Here is a 15601-nt window from a genome sequence, read left to right as displayed (position 1 = left end):
GAACAAAAAGGAAAAAAGGATAACACCAAAATGTAACTTTTGCTGCGTATATGGCACAAGCCTAAGCTTTTCTTCAACAGAGACAGGGAGGGTGTTTTCACACATGATAGTTTGGTTGACTCCACTCGATTGGGGACCGAAATTGCAAACATCTGTTTCATTGTCAGCCAATGCAGTTTGCTTTCACACTGTACTTCGTCAAGCGAACCAAACCCTTGGAAAAACCTGTTGCGCCCGTTCCTCTCTTCACCTGTGGTGGCGCTGCAACAGGAACCACCGAAGGAAACGACAGAAAAACCTCTAAAGAAGAATTGAGCGCAGCGTTCTTCGTCACGAAATGAAAACAAAATGGAGAGCAGTCATCAGCGCCATAGAGAGACAGACACTGGCGTCACATTTTAGCGGTTGTAGGATTTCTCTTTAGTCGTTGGTAAGAGACTACAAGCTATTTCTCCTTTGTTTTGGTTGTATTTACCCTGAATGCTCGGACTGTATAGACAAATGAATGAGAGTTTGATTAAGGCGGACTAAACGTTTGGTGTGAATGCACCCAGAGAGCTAAATACAGGACAATAATCTTAGAAGAAATCCTGTTAGCGGCAGTGAAAGGCCGTCACAGTTCCCAAATATATAACCAGCGCTACGAGCCAGAGCTACAATAAAATGGTTTAGGTCAAGGCATGGTCGAGTGTTAAAATGTCAATCTCCAGTTTTAAAAGTAATTGAAAATATGTGGGAGATTCGATTTATGTTCAGCGATGCTTTGTAATGTAACGCAATGTTCATTTGAGACTGAATGGACACTGAAGGAAGTTTGGGAATCTGAAGTCCTTGTGAGAAATTGCTTGAACTTCTTGTCTTCCTTTTATTAGATGGATGACAAATGAACAACAGACTGCAGCTCAAGCACTGGAAAACGCTTTATTTAGGTGCAACTAACTTTTGTAAAATGGCTCTCAACACGCTTTCTATTTTGCATTCCCTCCTCCCATCATGCTAACTAACCCCCAGCGCCATCTTTAGGGAGTTAAAAGACTTTTATTGAGCAAACAGGAGCAGTCCTACAAGAGACCACACACAAAAAGTAAACGAAAGCCTCCTTCATTCTTTTGCAGAGATTTCAGATTCTTGTAGAGTCATGGATATCTGGCAGTGTGCTTGTGATCTTTTCGCTAACAGGAGACTAGTCACATCAGACCCTGGATGGAAAATGTCACTGAAGTTAAAATTTTTTTACACATAAAAATGTGAATATTATCAATTCTTCCTGAGTCGATATATTGTTGGCCCAGTTTTTAGGTGGATGTTTCTACCAGATTTGCACATATATTTTTGAAAAACAGGAGAGGTCACATCACCAATTTGACACTATTTCAGATACTTAAAACAAAACAACGAAATAAAACAACAAATTATCTATCTTGACTGATATGAAACTGTGATGTTGTGATGTTTTTCAGCCATATTGCCCAGCCGTATATATACTACAAATTCAAGTTATGGTCTCATCTTATCTCAACACTTTCTTCCACATGTTTGCCTTGTGGCCTTCATGGCTTCCTCAAATAGGAATTGTGTTCTTCTTGCCATATTTCCATATAGACCAGATTTGAGAAGTACACACCTAATAGTTTTCTTTTTCTCCTACATTGAGACGTGGATCTCTGCATCTTTCTCACTGATCTGTTTTCTTCGTTCATTGGTCTTCGTGATGCTGTTATTGCTTTCTTGACAAACATGAGGCCTTTCAAGAGCAGCTGGAATTACATGGAGATTAAATGACACAAAGGTGTACTCTATTTTATGTTTTGGTGACCTCTGAAGGTTTATTTTGATTTTATTAAAGGATAATAATACAAATAATACATGCTTCAGTTTTCAGACTTTTATCTAAAAAAAACCCCATGTAATCCTTTTCTTGACAACTCATTAAACCTTTGAAAAAATACTTAATGTAAATTCTTTTGCAAGGCTCTGAAAAGCTGTTGACCTTTTCATATTGCTGTCAGCTGCCAGACGCAGAAGTACCTGCCAACTGTGAGCGCCATGGTGAAACCTTAGACAGGAAAATGATTAGCTTCTGATACTTTCCAGGTATGTAGCAGCAGCTAGCCAACCACAGATCTTCCCGTTTTACATCACGCCCAACTTATAACTTATCTGTGTTTAACTGCAAGTCATAAAATTGGCGGGAATCTTTCATTGTGGGGGCAGGGATCAGACTGATAATTTTACCACTATAAGATGTGTGAACTGGTAAACGTTGTGTTATCTGGTGAATGATTTAATGGTGACATTAAAGTCAGGGCTGGTGTGGAACATCTGCCAATTTGGACTGTTCAAGTTGGCCAATTATTGGTCAAGATTGTGTGCAAAAACAATTTTGACCAGGTCCTTTGGCACATTGTATTTCTTGAGTTGCCTGGCATATTAAGACTATTCTCCACGTTTGGGTACAGAACACATCACACAAAGTCAGCCAAGCTAACACAAAGTTAGCTTGTCTCAGCTTACTTTGACACAAGTTAAAATTAGCTGACACTAACTAATAATAATATTAAAATTATTAATATTAATAATTTTAATAATGATTAAAATTCCTCGAGAAAAATGTACCTGCCTTGAAGTTTCGTTAAGTTATATTTTATTATTTAGCACATTGTGTTCCGGCCGGGTCGTTATTTGCATTGCGCAGAGCTTTCACTTCCGCCTGTGTTGCTGACGAAAGCTAAGTGTTAGCAACATAATGTCCAATTTTCTAGTTTAGCCTAGGAGGATTTTATTGATTGATAATCATGTTTGGGTCTTTGTCGTTTTTCAGGGGACCAATAAAGATCCTTAAAATGACTGGCGCGATGCCTGGAGTACGGCAGCTTTTCTCCTCCCGGAGCTGCTGCCTGGTGGCGGTTCAGAGCGAACAGTGGGGAAGAGCGCTGCAGGTGCATTTATACAGGTGAGCAGACAGACTGAACACTGTGGGCGGCTGCGCATTACATGCGTAGCTTTACGGACAAACCAGAAAATTTGTTTTATATCATCCCAGTCTCAACAAATGTATGGCGGAGCTCATTGTGGCGGCACATAGCTGGTAGACGTTTCAGTGTGTGACGAACTGAGGTGTCAAGTCCCGTCGCTAACATAAACACAAACGCTATAAATGACACGGCAAGGTGAGAGTTCATCTATTAAATTGACTGATTGTCAATTGCTATGTATTGCAAATTTTTTGCTCAGGTCCCTCTTGAAAATGAGATCTAGATCTCAATGGGGTTTACCTGATTAAATAAAGGAATATAATAACTGAAGATGAATGCATAAATGAAAAGCTGGAGTATAGACATTTTTTATAAGCGTATTTGTGAGCCTGCCTCTTTATTATTGAATTTAATATAATTTCTGATTTTTGTATAATTTTTCTTTAGGTTAACTTGGAAAGTGAGCTTTTATTGTTACAAATTAATTTTCTAAACTACAAGAAAGTTATTGTTAGGGAAGCTCAACTGTGAAAAATTGGCCTGAAATTGATATGCGATAGTAACACTGCTGTTATGTTAGATTTACCAATGTTTTATGTCATAAATTTTTTATTCGATAACTCGATTAATCATAGAAATAATTGATAGATTTTTCAATTACTAAAATATACATTTACAACAGCCCCGCTTCAAAGTTTAACATTCTGTAACTTTGCTACTTCGGGGACAAACTAAAGTTTCCATTAACCACTAACGTCTCTTTTTCAGAGAGGGTCTCATTGCAGTGCAACATTTTCACAGCTGTTAGCTACAGTGATTAGCATACATTTCCCATCAGTCACAGCAGGCGGCTGCTTATTTACACTGGTTCTCACTTTACATGCAGAGCTGTGACAAATAAGGAAATACTGTGAAGCAACTTCACACCTTTTGGTCTTACACAGCAGGAAGATGAGTGGGCTTAAATACCTCAACTTTACTGACTATTCTTGTTCATCTGAAGGGCGGGGGTCACATGTTACCATGACAACACGAGTCAATTGGTCTATCGCTAACGAGTCATGTGGTTCTTTTCTATGCGGTGCCAGGCTCAATGGGATAAGTGGGATAACTTCTCCATTTCTGTTGTGGATGACAGTCGGGATACCAGACAGATAGATGTGACTCATTCATCTATCAAATGGAGATTATAAAAAAAATTAACTGTTAATTTTCTTGGTGATGGATAAAAGCTGACCTAGATTTTTTAAAGTTGGGTCTTTTTTTTTTTTTTTTTGCAACAAAGGCACAAACGTTGAAAAAGTGAGTTTAAAATGGTTCACCTACAAAGCAAAAAGTGAAGCTTATCTAGCTACAGTCATGATGAACATAAAAAAGTACTTCCTCTGTTGTTTCAAGGGGTTTAACACAAAAATGGAAGGATTCTAAAACTAGTTAAATCTAACTGCACAAGTAAAAAAAAAAAAGCTCAGAATCTCTCATCCTATCATTACCTTACACAAAGATAAAACCAAAGTGGAAACATTGCTGAAAGCTAGATATGTTTTTGTACATATCTAATGCTCAAAAACATTAGATATGTACAAAATATGACAAACACATTGTGGATGTAGCTTCTTTTGAACTAATTGTTTCTTATTTGTCCACAAAATCCAGACTATTGTTTTGTCATTCTGTGCTGAGTCGGAGCTGAGTCCAACAAACTCATTTTTGACCCTAGTTGACCAGAAACACTCACTGACCACTTTGTTAAGGTCCATCTTACTGGTACTGAGTTGAACCCACTTTTACCTTCAGAACAGCCTTAATTTTGAGCCTTAAAAAGTGTCAGAAACATCCCTCAGAGACTTTTGTCCACATTGAGAAGGCAGCATCACACAGCTGCCGCAGATCTGTCGACTGCAAGTCAGCGATGTGCATCTCCTGGGCAGAGGGTTGAAGATGATGGGAGAGCAGAGAACTCATTGCAATTCTGAGTTATTTGCCAAGTCGGTAGTTAGAGACCCAAAGTCTGGCCAGAATCCATACCCCTCAGCATTACACCAGCAGCAGCAGCAGCAGCTTGGACAAATCACTGAAGGCACAAAGCTTTCATATTCCAACCAAAAGCTACAGTGTTATTTATTGGAGGTTTTTGTGTCTTTCTTTTTCTTTTTCCAATCAAATTCTGACCTTCTCATCTGATGCCAAAACTGAAATCAACATTTGTTCAATCACAGACATCCCAATTTAGTGAATCTTTTCTGTTCTCAGCTGACCGCTGTGGTCTTCTGCTGCTGTAGCCTATTTGCTTCAAGGATCAGCACGATGTTCTTCCAGAGATGGTGTCCTGCATACTTTTGGTGGTTATTTGCTGCTTTTCTGTCATTTTTGCCCATTCTCCTCTGACATCAACAAGGACTTTTCTCCCACACAGCCACCGCTCACAAGATATTTTCTACTTTCAAAGCGCTCTCTGTAAATCTGAGAGACGGTTGCACGTGAAGCTCCCAGCAGATCAGTGTAGTTTCTGAAATACCCAGCCCTGTCTGACACACAACCATGCAACATTCAGAGTCTCTTATTCCTCTTTCTTCCCCTTTCTGATGCTCGATTTAAACTTTAGCAATAAGTCACCTTAAGCATGGTTGGATGCATAAGTGCATTGAGTTCCTACCATAAAATTGTCTGATTTCTTATTTGTCTCAACAAGCAGTTAAACAGATCTACCTAAAAATATAATGCCAGGAAGAATAAATTTAGACAAAATCCTTAAATCAAAATCAAATATGTACTAGACATACAAGCAATCAAAATGACGTGAAACTAAAATCTTAGCTATCACGTCACAATAAATCAGAATAAAACCAAATAATAAAATATTGCCTTTAGCAAACCTTTCTTGTTTAGGTCTTTGGTAATTATATTTAGTCGAGTTATTTTAGTCTTGATTGTTTGCTGGGTAGTTTGAAGTTCAAACTCAACTGAGACAAAAACAATGACCTTCACACACACGAACAAAAACAAAAAAACATTTTAAACTATATATGTTACATTTTACTAGTAAAAACCTCTAAGTCAAATCACAAACAGTCAATCATCAACAGAATGACTTGCTCCAGGCTTGAAGGAGAGATGCAGCCACTGGAGACATCAATCAGTGAAGCGAACCCTCCGTGTCACACATGCAAATCCTGTTAGCAAGAGATTTCCTTCAGGGACACACAGAAACTTTGGCAATTATAAGTTTGAGTCACAGTAGACCAAAAATTACCCCGGACGTCCCATTCCAAGTTGATGAAACTAGGAAATTTCTTCAGTGTTTGATTCGTTATTTAAGGCAACTTTACGGAACGTTAACGTGGACGATGTTCTCAAAACACTGAAGGTGTGCAGCACTGAAAGGAAGTGAGGTTTACCGTCTTATTCTAGTCTGATTACCAAGAATGTTGCACAAAGTTCACGGAGATCTGACGTAAGAGCCGGCATTGTCTGAACGCCACAGGTCTTAGAAAGTCACAAAAGTAAATTTGTTCACAGAACAGAAGCAGGATAAATATTTTAACATCTGCCCTGGTGAGTGGAAGAAAACTTGTGACCCGAAACCAAATGGCTTCGGTCTGCAGGAAGGCAGATCAGAAACAAAAGGTACAGTCAGCTGTATTCAGTCTGAGTGGGATGTAAACACACTGGAACAGATCTACTCTGGACTGTCGCTGCATCTTGGCAGATCTTCTGAGGGCGGGATGGACTAACACTGATCCCACATTCCTGAATCAACCTGGATTAAAATACAATAAATAAATTATAACAAATTAATTAATTAATTATTGAAATTGAAAACGTGATAATGACCTCTTTCAGCGAGGTTAGTATAATAATTCAGAATTATACATCATTTACCCTTACATTGATTTTTTTTTTGCAAAAAAGTACAAATTTAAAACGTGTATTTTGTATTGTAAACATTGTTCTTTACTTCTATACCCATGAATAAAACTGCCTTCAAAAGTTGATTACTAAAGAAAGACTAGCTGTGCCAGAACAATCTATTTCTGTAATGAGAGCTGCAATTGTAAAGTCTTTGGACATCTAGAGTCTGAAGTGTGTTTACCGTTGTTCTTCTTCAAGAAAAAGTTCAAGCAAACATCAAATTATTTTCAAGTCTTATGTCTGAACTTTGCGACAGACTGGCGACCTGTCCAGGGTGAACCCCGCCTCTCACCCGGAACATTAGCTGGAAATAGGCACCAGCATCTCCCAGCCCCACTTGGGACAAGGATGTAAGAAAATGGATGGATGGATGTCTGAACTTTACAGAGTCATTCTAACACAAGAATATCCTTTTTGTTGTAACTGATTGTATTTTTAGGGTTGTTGTCCTGCCTGAACCTCAGGCCCTATTTGGGCCTCCTACATGTTTTCTTTCAGGATTGTCCTGCATTGATCTCTGAAAAAGGTCCAGCGTTGTCTGTCAGTGATACTTTTCTGCACAGCGTTTTGCATTTTAGCCAAAAAAAGTTGTTTTTTGACTAATATGAAGAGCACCTTCTTTCACATGTTTGGGGTGTTTCTTTCACGGCTCGTTGTAAACTACAATAGAAAGTTCTTTTTTACTTCCTGATCTCATGTAAAAGTCGGGTTTGTGCAATTCAAGAAGAGTATCTGTCCTGTAGAAAGGCTCTAATCGCCATACGGTATTTAGCAGTTTAGCAGAAGCTAATCCTAAAGTGCTAACTTCAATTAAAACTATATTAGCCTTTGAAAGATTGCAACCCTTCAGCACCAAGTTCATATTGACATTATAATTACATTCTCTATAATGCCCTTAGATAGTATAGTTATGTTTATTTCTGGTTCTCTATTGTTTGTGTTTTATTTTGTTCCGTACGTTTCTTGTTTGAAATATGCGATATGAGGAAATGGATCTGCTGCTCAAACGTCGCCCACTTCACAATAAGAGCGTGAATATAAACGTCTAAATACTTGAAGACGTCTTGACAGTCGATAATCAAAACATCTTTGAACTTTATTCAACTGACAGTTTACAAAACAGCCAAGGAAATTATATGAAATTAATTTAGCAAAAGCTAACTGTGATAAAGTTAGTAAAAAATGGCTTTGCTGTTAGCGCATTAGCAGAAGTGTTCCCACGTCTGGTCACTTATGAAGTCAATTTATTGAACTCAATCTTAAACAAAAACAAATGTACACACATTTCAGATCTTTAATAGCAAAAACTTAAAAACCATGTATCCTTTTACTTCCACGTTCTGCAGGTCCGGGACATAAAATTATTCATTGCAACAAAATATAAATATGGAAAGTTTAAAGGGTGTCGATATTTTTGGACTACTCCCAGTATTTGCCATGTAGTTTAAGCAAAATAAAAGCATTTATAAAAATGTGTGAAAGGTCACAGAAACGATTCTCATCTCCTGTCCAAGAACCAAGAACTTCGTTCTAGTTGCAGATCAACGTATGAGGATGTGACCGTACGGTCAGGAAAACAGCCCTTCCTACCATTTCTACCAAGTCTGTAACTGTTGTTCTAGGTAACAACACTTGATCGTCACCAGTGTGAGGAAGCTAGAAAAAGTATCATTTTCCAATATTAATTTCTGAAGTCACCATGACTAGAAACAATGAGAGGAAAAGCGTTTCTGTCTGCTGACGCATCATTTGACAACACTCCCTACTCCCAGCTCTCTGCCTCCCTTCCTACATGCCTGCCTCTCTCTGGCAAACACTCCCAACAGGTTGGGGAGGCAAAAGATAAAATGTCTCTAATAAAATTAAATGACTGTTAAATCAAAAAGCTCTGAGATACTGTTAAATACAAACTCTATCTAAGAAAATAACAGCTTTGGAACAGTTTGTTCCTTTGCTCAGTGAGGAAGAACAGAAGCAGAAACAAAACACAGAAATGATCTTAGAGTCAAAAACTCTTATTACTCCACACAGTTTGGTTGTTCAGGCAGACTTTTTGTGCTCTTGTTATGAAGCTATGCTTACCTCTTATTTCTAATTAAAAGTTATTTCAATGTTCGGATCACAGAAAGTGTCAGAGGTCCTTTTGAAGCCAGTTTAAAATACCAAAACCTTTTAAAACCTTTTTTTTTTCTTTCAAAGCTCAGGAGTTTTGGTCTAACTCCTGAGCTTTAAGACATTCCTGAATTCATCTGACTTTCACCGAACACACGACGTGACACGTTTAGTTACCCCTTCAAGGAGAACTATTAGTTTGGTATTAACCCTCCAGCGCTTCTCTCCTCTACATGGCAACTTGCACAAGGTCAGGACAACTGCATGGATGTCTTCTTTAAGTTATTAAACATCTGAGTTTTGTGTTTATTAGAAAGAGGAACTGCATTTGTGTGCTGGATTAATTATTTAGAATAAGGAACTTCTTTATCACCTCTTTGGTTGCTAGGTTTTCCTCCCTAAAACAAACTCATATAATAGCTAGCAAACACAATCAAGAAGAACTTTTGTAGACATGATAAAGCTGTGGTTTGACCATAATGACCCTGCTGCATTTTACCCAAGTCATGAAGTTACATATTACTAAAAAAAAACATTCCAAATACTTAGAAAATGTAAGTAAACTTCTAAATTTGAAGGAAGTTGTTTTTAAAAAATCCTCAGAAAAATTCCCTTCATCAATAATGAATAATTTTGCTTATTCTAGCAATAAACAGGAAATGTTTAATCCGATTTAATGCCAGACACTAAGAAAGAAAACTTGTGTCTTTTATATAGTTGTGTATGTAAAAATCTACTTTCAATTTGTCTTTCAGTAAAAACCAATTCCCTCTCCTGGCAGCACTGTTTGAATGTTTAGTGATTTAGCTGAAGTTCTACGCTAGTTTGTTTGTTTCCTCTCTGTTTTCATAGGACTGTTTGATAATTCAGCTGAGCTGGAAGTGGATAAAACTTCTTCTGCTTCATAAACTGCGTGTTTTGCTTAGAACGTTGTAAAATTTAATGAGCAGTGTTTCAGCTGCTCTCTGTAGCACAGACTGTTTAATTAAACATTAGAGGACGGATGAGAAAACGCAGCAGCAAATGTAACCTGTCTGCTGCTGTGAACTTCATTGTAAAGGTTGAGAGTGATTACTGGTAAACAAGAACCAGGTATAAAAGGACCAAAATATTGGACTCAGCAAACCATGAGAAAAAAAACAAACAATAGGAGCCCAGAAAAGTAACATTTTGCCAAAAAGATAAAATGAAAACACAAACCCCTCTAAATCAACAACAGAAAGTGGAATAAACATAATGGACTCTTATATATATATACAGTATATACAATATATATAAAACCAACAGGTACTGGCAATTATCAAATAAATAAGCTGAATGTTTGGTTTCAAATTCAAGTTTATGTCCACCTTTTCTATCTCTGTGAATATTTGACAAGAATAAGAAGTTTGTGGTTATAATTTTTGCCAATCTAGATAAAAACAATTTCAAAAAGTCCATGTTAGAATGCAGAATAAGAGGGTTTTCACTGTGTCATCACTGAGTTTGGTCAGATATATTGCTTCACTCTTCTTGTAGATGCTGCGTTGCAACATTCAGTTCTTGGTAACCTAGTTAGGTAACAGTAAGTGCTGTTAAAATTGAGAACTGAACAGAGTTGCACGTTCCACTCACAATGCCGCCTGTTGCACTGTCATTCACCTTTTCAGAAAACCTCAAAAGAGCATATTTAATAATTTATGGCACTTTGAAATTGATAATTAACTTCTGAATTATCTGTGACAGTAATAAGTGGTCCCTTGTGCCAGAAAAATGTAATATTGTGGCAGTAGGTGTAGTTTCTGCTCCAGTTCTGACCAGCATTTTTGCTCCAATGCTCATGAGTGAGCATCAGCAGAATAGCCGATGCGTTATGATGTATTGGTGATGATGGACCCAAATGCAGAACGGCAGAGGCTTTGAGTAGATGATGAGTATTTTAATGAAAAGACGAAGGACAAAACTGAACCAAATCACAGGGAATACAGGGAACCAAGACAGAGCAAAAAACAGAGATCCAGATGAAAAGAACAACAGGGAGGTAACATGGAGATGAATAAAGTAAGGAGTGAGAGCAGAAAAAGAGAAAACTTGCACATTACTTTATATATTTGTCCATAATTTCGAAATATTACACCAGATGCTTTGATCAGTTACTCTGTATTTTAACCTTTTTGCGAAATACTTTTTTACTCTTACCTGAGTAATTTCTTGAACACCCTACCCACCTCTAGTCATCATCCACATTTCAAAGTGAATTCCTGTTTGTGGGATTCACAGCTCCAGAAGCTCTTAATGAAGGGAATAATAAAGTTACTTATCTCCTTTGGGAAAAAAACAAACAAAAATAAACTGTGAGGATTTCAATCATGACTTTTTAAGGGTTTTTTTTACATTTTCTATCTCTAAATTCTGATTATATTCAGTTTTTTTGCCTTCATCAATGTTTGGGCCTCTTTGCAGAGCTTCAGAATAATCAGTCCTGATACTGTGAAGCTGAGCGGCCTGCCTGAGGTCAGTGTGATGCTAGTGTCACCTCTTGCCTCTGTGGCCAAAGCGCGGCGACCTTTCTAATAGCTGGACAAATATCTTCCGTATATTGTTACACCAGGTCATCACCTTTTCCACAGTGGAATTAGCAGGCCAGCTCCTGCCAAAAATGCACTGCAGCCAGACAGAGCGACTGAAGGAAGAAGGGAAAATCCAAGAATTTCCTCTGACATTCAAGCGGTCGAACCATTAAAACAGAAAGCTGCTTTCTGGTTAGTTTTGCATGGTTTAAGGACTCGTGCTCAGATGACCCCTGGTTGTACTTAAAAACCAGATTCACTGACGTTTACACTTGACGTTGGCTGCCATGCTGAATAGTTTCTCACTGCGTATCGGTTGCCCCGTCCTCCGGTCCGTCCAGCAGAATGTTGGCAGGTGAAATCCCGGCCGTGCGCTGAGGGACTCGGCGAGCTTCTCGGATGTCTGCTTTAAGTTCATTCAGCCTTTTTCCTGCTGTCCTGAAGGGGACAAGGGACTTCTCTTCTGCTGACTCCGTGCTGACTGGGACGCAGACGGGGAGAACGTTTCGAAAAGCAATCTGCAGGCACCCCACAAGGCAATACAAGTTCCCCCGAGTTTCATTTTATCTGCACCCGCCCTGCTGCACATTTACTACCCCCTCTCTGTCCCATACACAGCTGTTTGTTGGCCCTGTGTGATCGGCTGCAAGTGGGTGTCCTCATTCTGGCCCGCGAGATGTTGCTTAGATGACAACTATTGTCAGCATCAGATGTCTGCGTTGCTGTTGTTCAGGGAGTCGCACAAACCCGACATGACGCTGGAACTTCAGGCAGAAGCTGAGGCCGACAAAGAGGAACTCTGATGGATGAAGAAAACGGTTTCTTTACGGAAAGTTGGGACTGTACAGGAGCAATTACCCCGAAAAGAACGGATATCTAAGAAGAGTTGTTTTTATCGTCACTGTCACAAAATTACACAGGGCAAAAGTTTTTTAAAATAAAAATCCTCCCTTCAGCGTGGTTTATGATACAGGACTGTATCACTTAAAAATTAGAGTATTGCGTTAAAGTGCAGAAAAAGAAAGTCATGTATTATACAGAACCATCGCATCTGGATGAAATATTTCAAACCTTTGTTTGTTGTAATTTTGATTATTACGACTTACAGATGACGACAACCCAAACCAGAAAATGACTCGGAAAATTAGAATGTTGTGAGTAATGGAAACTCATGGTGTCAAAGCCAAATTAACTTGAAACGCCTGTGTCAAACTCAAGGCCCGGGGGCCAAATCTGGTCCGCTGTAGCTTTTAATGTGGCCCTCTAGACTCAGGTCTACATCATTAAGTTCCTCCAGTTTTTCACAAATCTGCAAAATTCACACAAAATCAACAGATTCCCACTTTTTTTCTTCTGATTTTACTGCAAACACCACAAAAAACAATCACAAAATCCTGGATGTACTGATCAGTGTGAAAAGATGCTTAATATTATTTCATTTTAAGAAACACTTATTGAATGCAGAAACAAATGGCTGTTTATTGATATTTTAACAGTTCAATGGGTTTTATCAATAGATTCTGGCACAACCGGCCCTTTAAGAACATTCAGATTTGTGATTTGGCCCAAAATAAAAATGAGTTTGATGCTTTAAATGACCTTTCACTCTGGGTCAGTACAGGCTACACAATCTGCGCTGAAAATTCACAATGTATTCAAGAACAGAGCAGTAACCATGTGCGTACATGAAGGGTTAACAAATTTTGTGCTAAACTAATACGTTGTCGTTCTCACTAAATATGCATTTTTCCTTCTTTCTGGAATAGGCTTTGTTAAAAAAAAACTAGATTTGGGTTCCCTAAAACCTCAAACGGTTAAAAACTTTCAGTAAGACATTTTGCTGTGTGAACGGGACCTTAACATTACTTTGTTAAGGCGGGTCCGTGCAGAAAGAGGTTAAAATAAAAAATAATCAAGTAGAGAAACTTTTGGTTTTACACCTTCCTGTTGCTACTGACGTTTCTTATTTCTCTGATGAGTTACTATTACTTCTGTAACATTCTGAGATCACATCATGACTTGTGAAACTTTGCATAAGTCATAATCATAACGACTCGTAATGGTTCTGAGTCATTATGGTGCATGCTATCATATGCTCCACCCGTGTCTTTAAATTTGGAGGAATCAAACAAACCTAAAAAAATGACATCTATTAATATATTTGAAAGAGTTTGCACAATTCATAAAATGACTATTTGTATATTTGTAACAGTTATCTGACTGACATCCTAAATGATCAATCTGAATGATCTGCATAAAACAGATGACGTGGTAAAGTAAATTAAAATGGCATGATATTAATACTGAAAGGGTGTCCATTTTCTTGTGTAAACAAAATTTACAGTAGATGTTCCATGTGACCATCTGAACTTTAAATAATACGCAATAAAACAAAAATTCTCTTAATTTTTGCCACACAAATTTTAAAAAGCTTACTTCATTTATACTGATTTACACTAAACTTGTTTTTTGAAGACAGAAACGTCAAAATGTTCATTAGTCAATAGACAAAGTTAATCATAGCAATGATTTATGATATGCTGTGGAAACACTCAAACAAGTCCTATTGAAGTCCTACAATGTATTCACACTTCAATAACGCTGCATTAAAAGGAATAAAGCAGGAGTTTCTGGATGACAATCCTCTGCCGTAGTGTTAGTTATTTGTTTGACCTTTTTACACATTTTAAGCTCTTATTTTTCCAGCAATTATCTCCAGTTATTAAAAAATGATCGCTAATGGCCTGCTGGTCAGATTTACCCGTGGGCGTTCACCCATACAGAATTATTATTCTTCCTGAATCTGTTGAATCCAGTTTTTTTTCCCACAGTCGCTTCGGCTTCTGCTGCCGCGTGTTTGGGTTTTTCTGCCTCTGACTGTTCCCTCAGATGAGCGGCTCTCAAAACACCGGCCCCCGGGATTATTAATATTTATCATTCGCACATCCTGCCGTGAATTATTCTCCAGAATAGGATGAGATTTTGTCAATAGCTGAAAAAAACAACAGAAAGAAAATGAGATCACGTTTATTTATAAAAGCAGGGGCGCCTCTTCGGGAGGGGGACAATATTTGGGCCTAACATGCCCGCGGTGTGACCTTCGATGATGTCAGGAATGACATAGCGAGCGATCGGCTCTGGTGTCATTTGGTGGGGTTGTAGGATGCGTAGCAGTGTGATGCAGAGCAGGTTATGTAGACACACCCCAGGCATCCTGAGCGGCTCATTTCATCCCATTTTCACCACAGAAGGAATTTTTAAGTAGATGTGTAATTGCCAGTATGTCTGTTTATCCAATAATAGCCTAGATCTGTTCCCACAGCAGGACGGCTGCCAGCCTGACTGCAGGTTCTGGTTTCCCTTCTAGACATACTTAGTAGGACAATTATAGCAGCCAGCATCTAATTGGAGTTCAGTTATACAAACATTTGCTGTTTATCGCACTGGAAGATGTGAAAGAGGTGAGAGCCTGAGTTAGATAAATGTTCCAAATGAGCCAGTTCTGTGGTTTTCAGCCATCTTATGAAACTCTGCCAAAGAGATTTGCTCAACCACTTCCTACATTTTCTACTGTAGAAGTCTGAATTTACGTTGAAGGCATTTTGAGAAGTTAGAGATGGCTCTTTTCTTTGTGTGCTATTTTGCAATGTGTTCCTGAAAACACTGGTGAGACATCATGGCTGTGTCTCGGTATTTTGTCTGAATGCCTGTGAATGTGACCTTGATGTGATTCTGGCTCCTCCAGGAGGAGCAAATATTTAGTTTTTGGGTGACATGTCATTAGTCTGATCAGTGTTTTCAAGAAGAGTTTAGATCTTGTTGAAATGTTGAAGTGAAACTATCAAACAAATCCATATTTTTTGGAGATAAATGGTATAAACAGGTTATTTAGGATCCTATCTTTATGTTTCTGTGCAAATTTTGACATTTTTGTGTAATAGTAATAGTTCTGCATTATTTTGGCTTTAACCGTCTCACTGCTGGCCTCCTGTGGTGGAACGGTGCTTGTGCAGTTGAATTTTCCTGTTGGTTGCAGTGCTACAGCTCAGTACA

Source organism: Xiphophorus maculatus, chromosome 11, assembly GCF_002775205.1.
Source record: "Xiphophorus maculatus strain JP 163 A chromosome 11, X_maculatus-5.0-male, whole genome shotgun sequence".
Taxonomy (NCBI): Eukaryota; Metazoa; Chordata; class Actinopteri; order Cyprinodontiformes; family Poeciliidae; genus Xiphophorus; species Xiphophorus maculatus.
The sequence above is the reverse complement of the archived record's forward strand: the minus strand, read 5'-3'. Positions refer to the sequence as shown.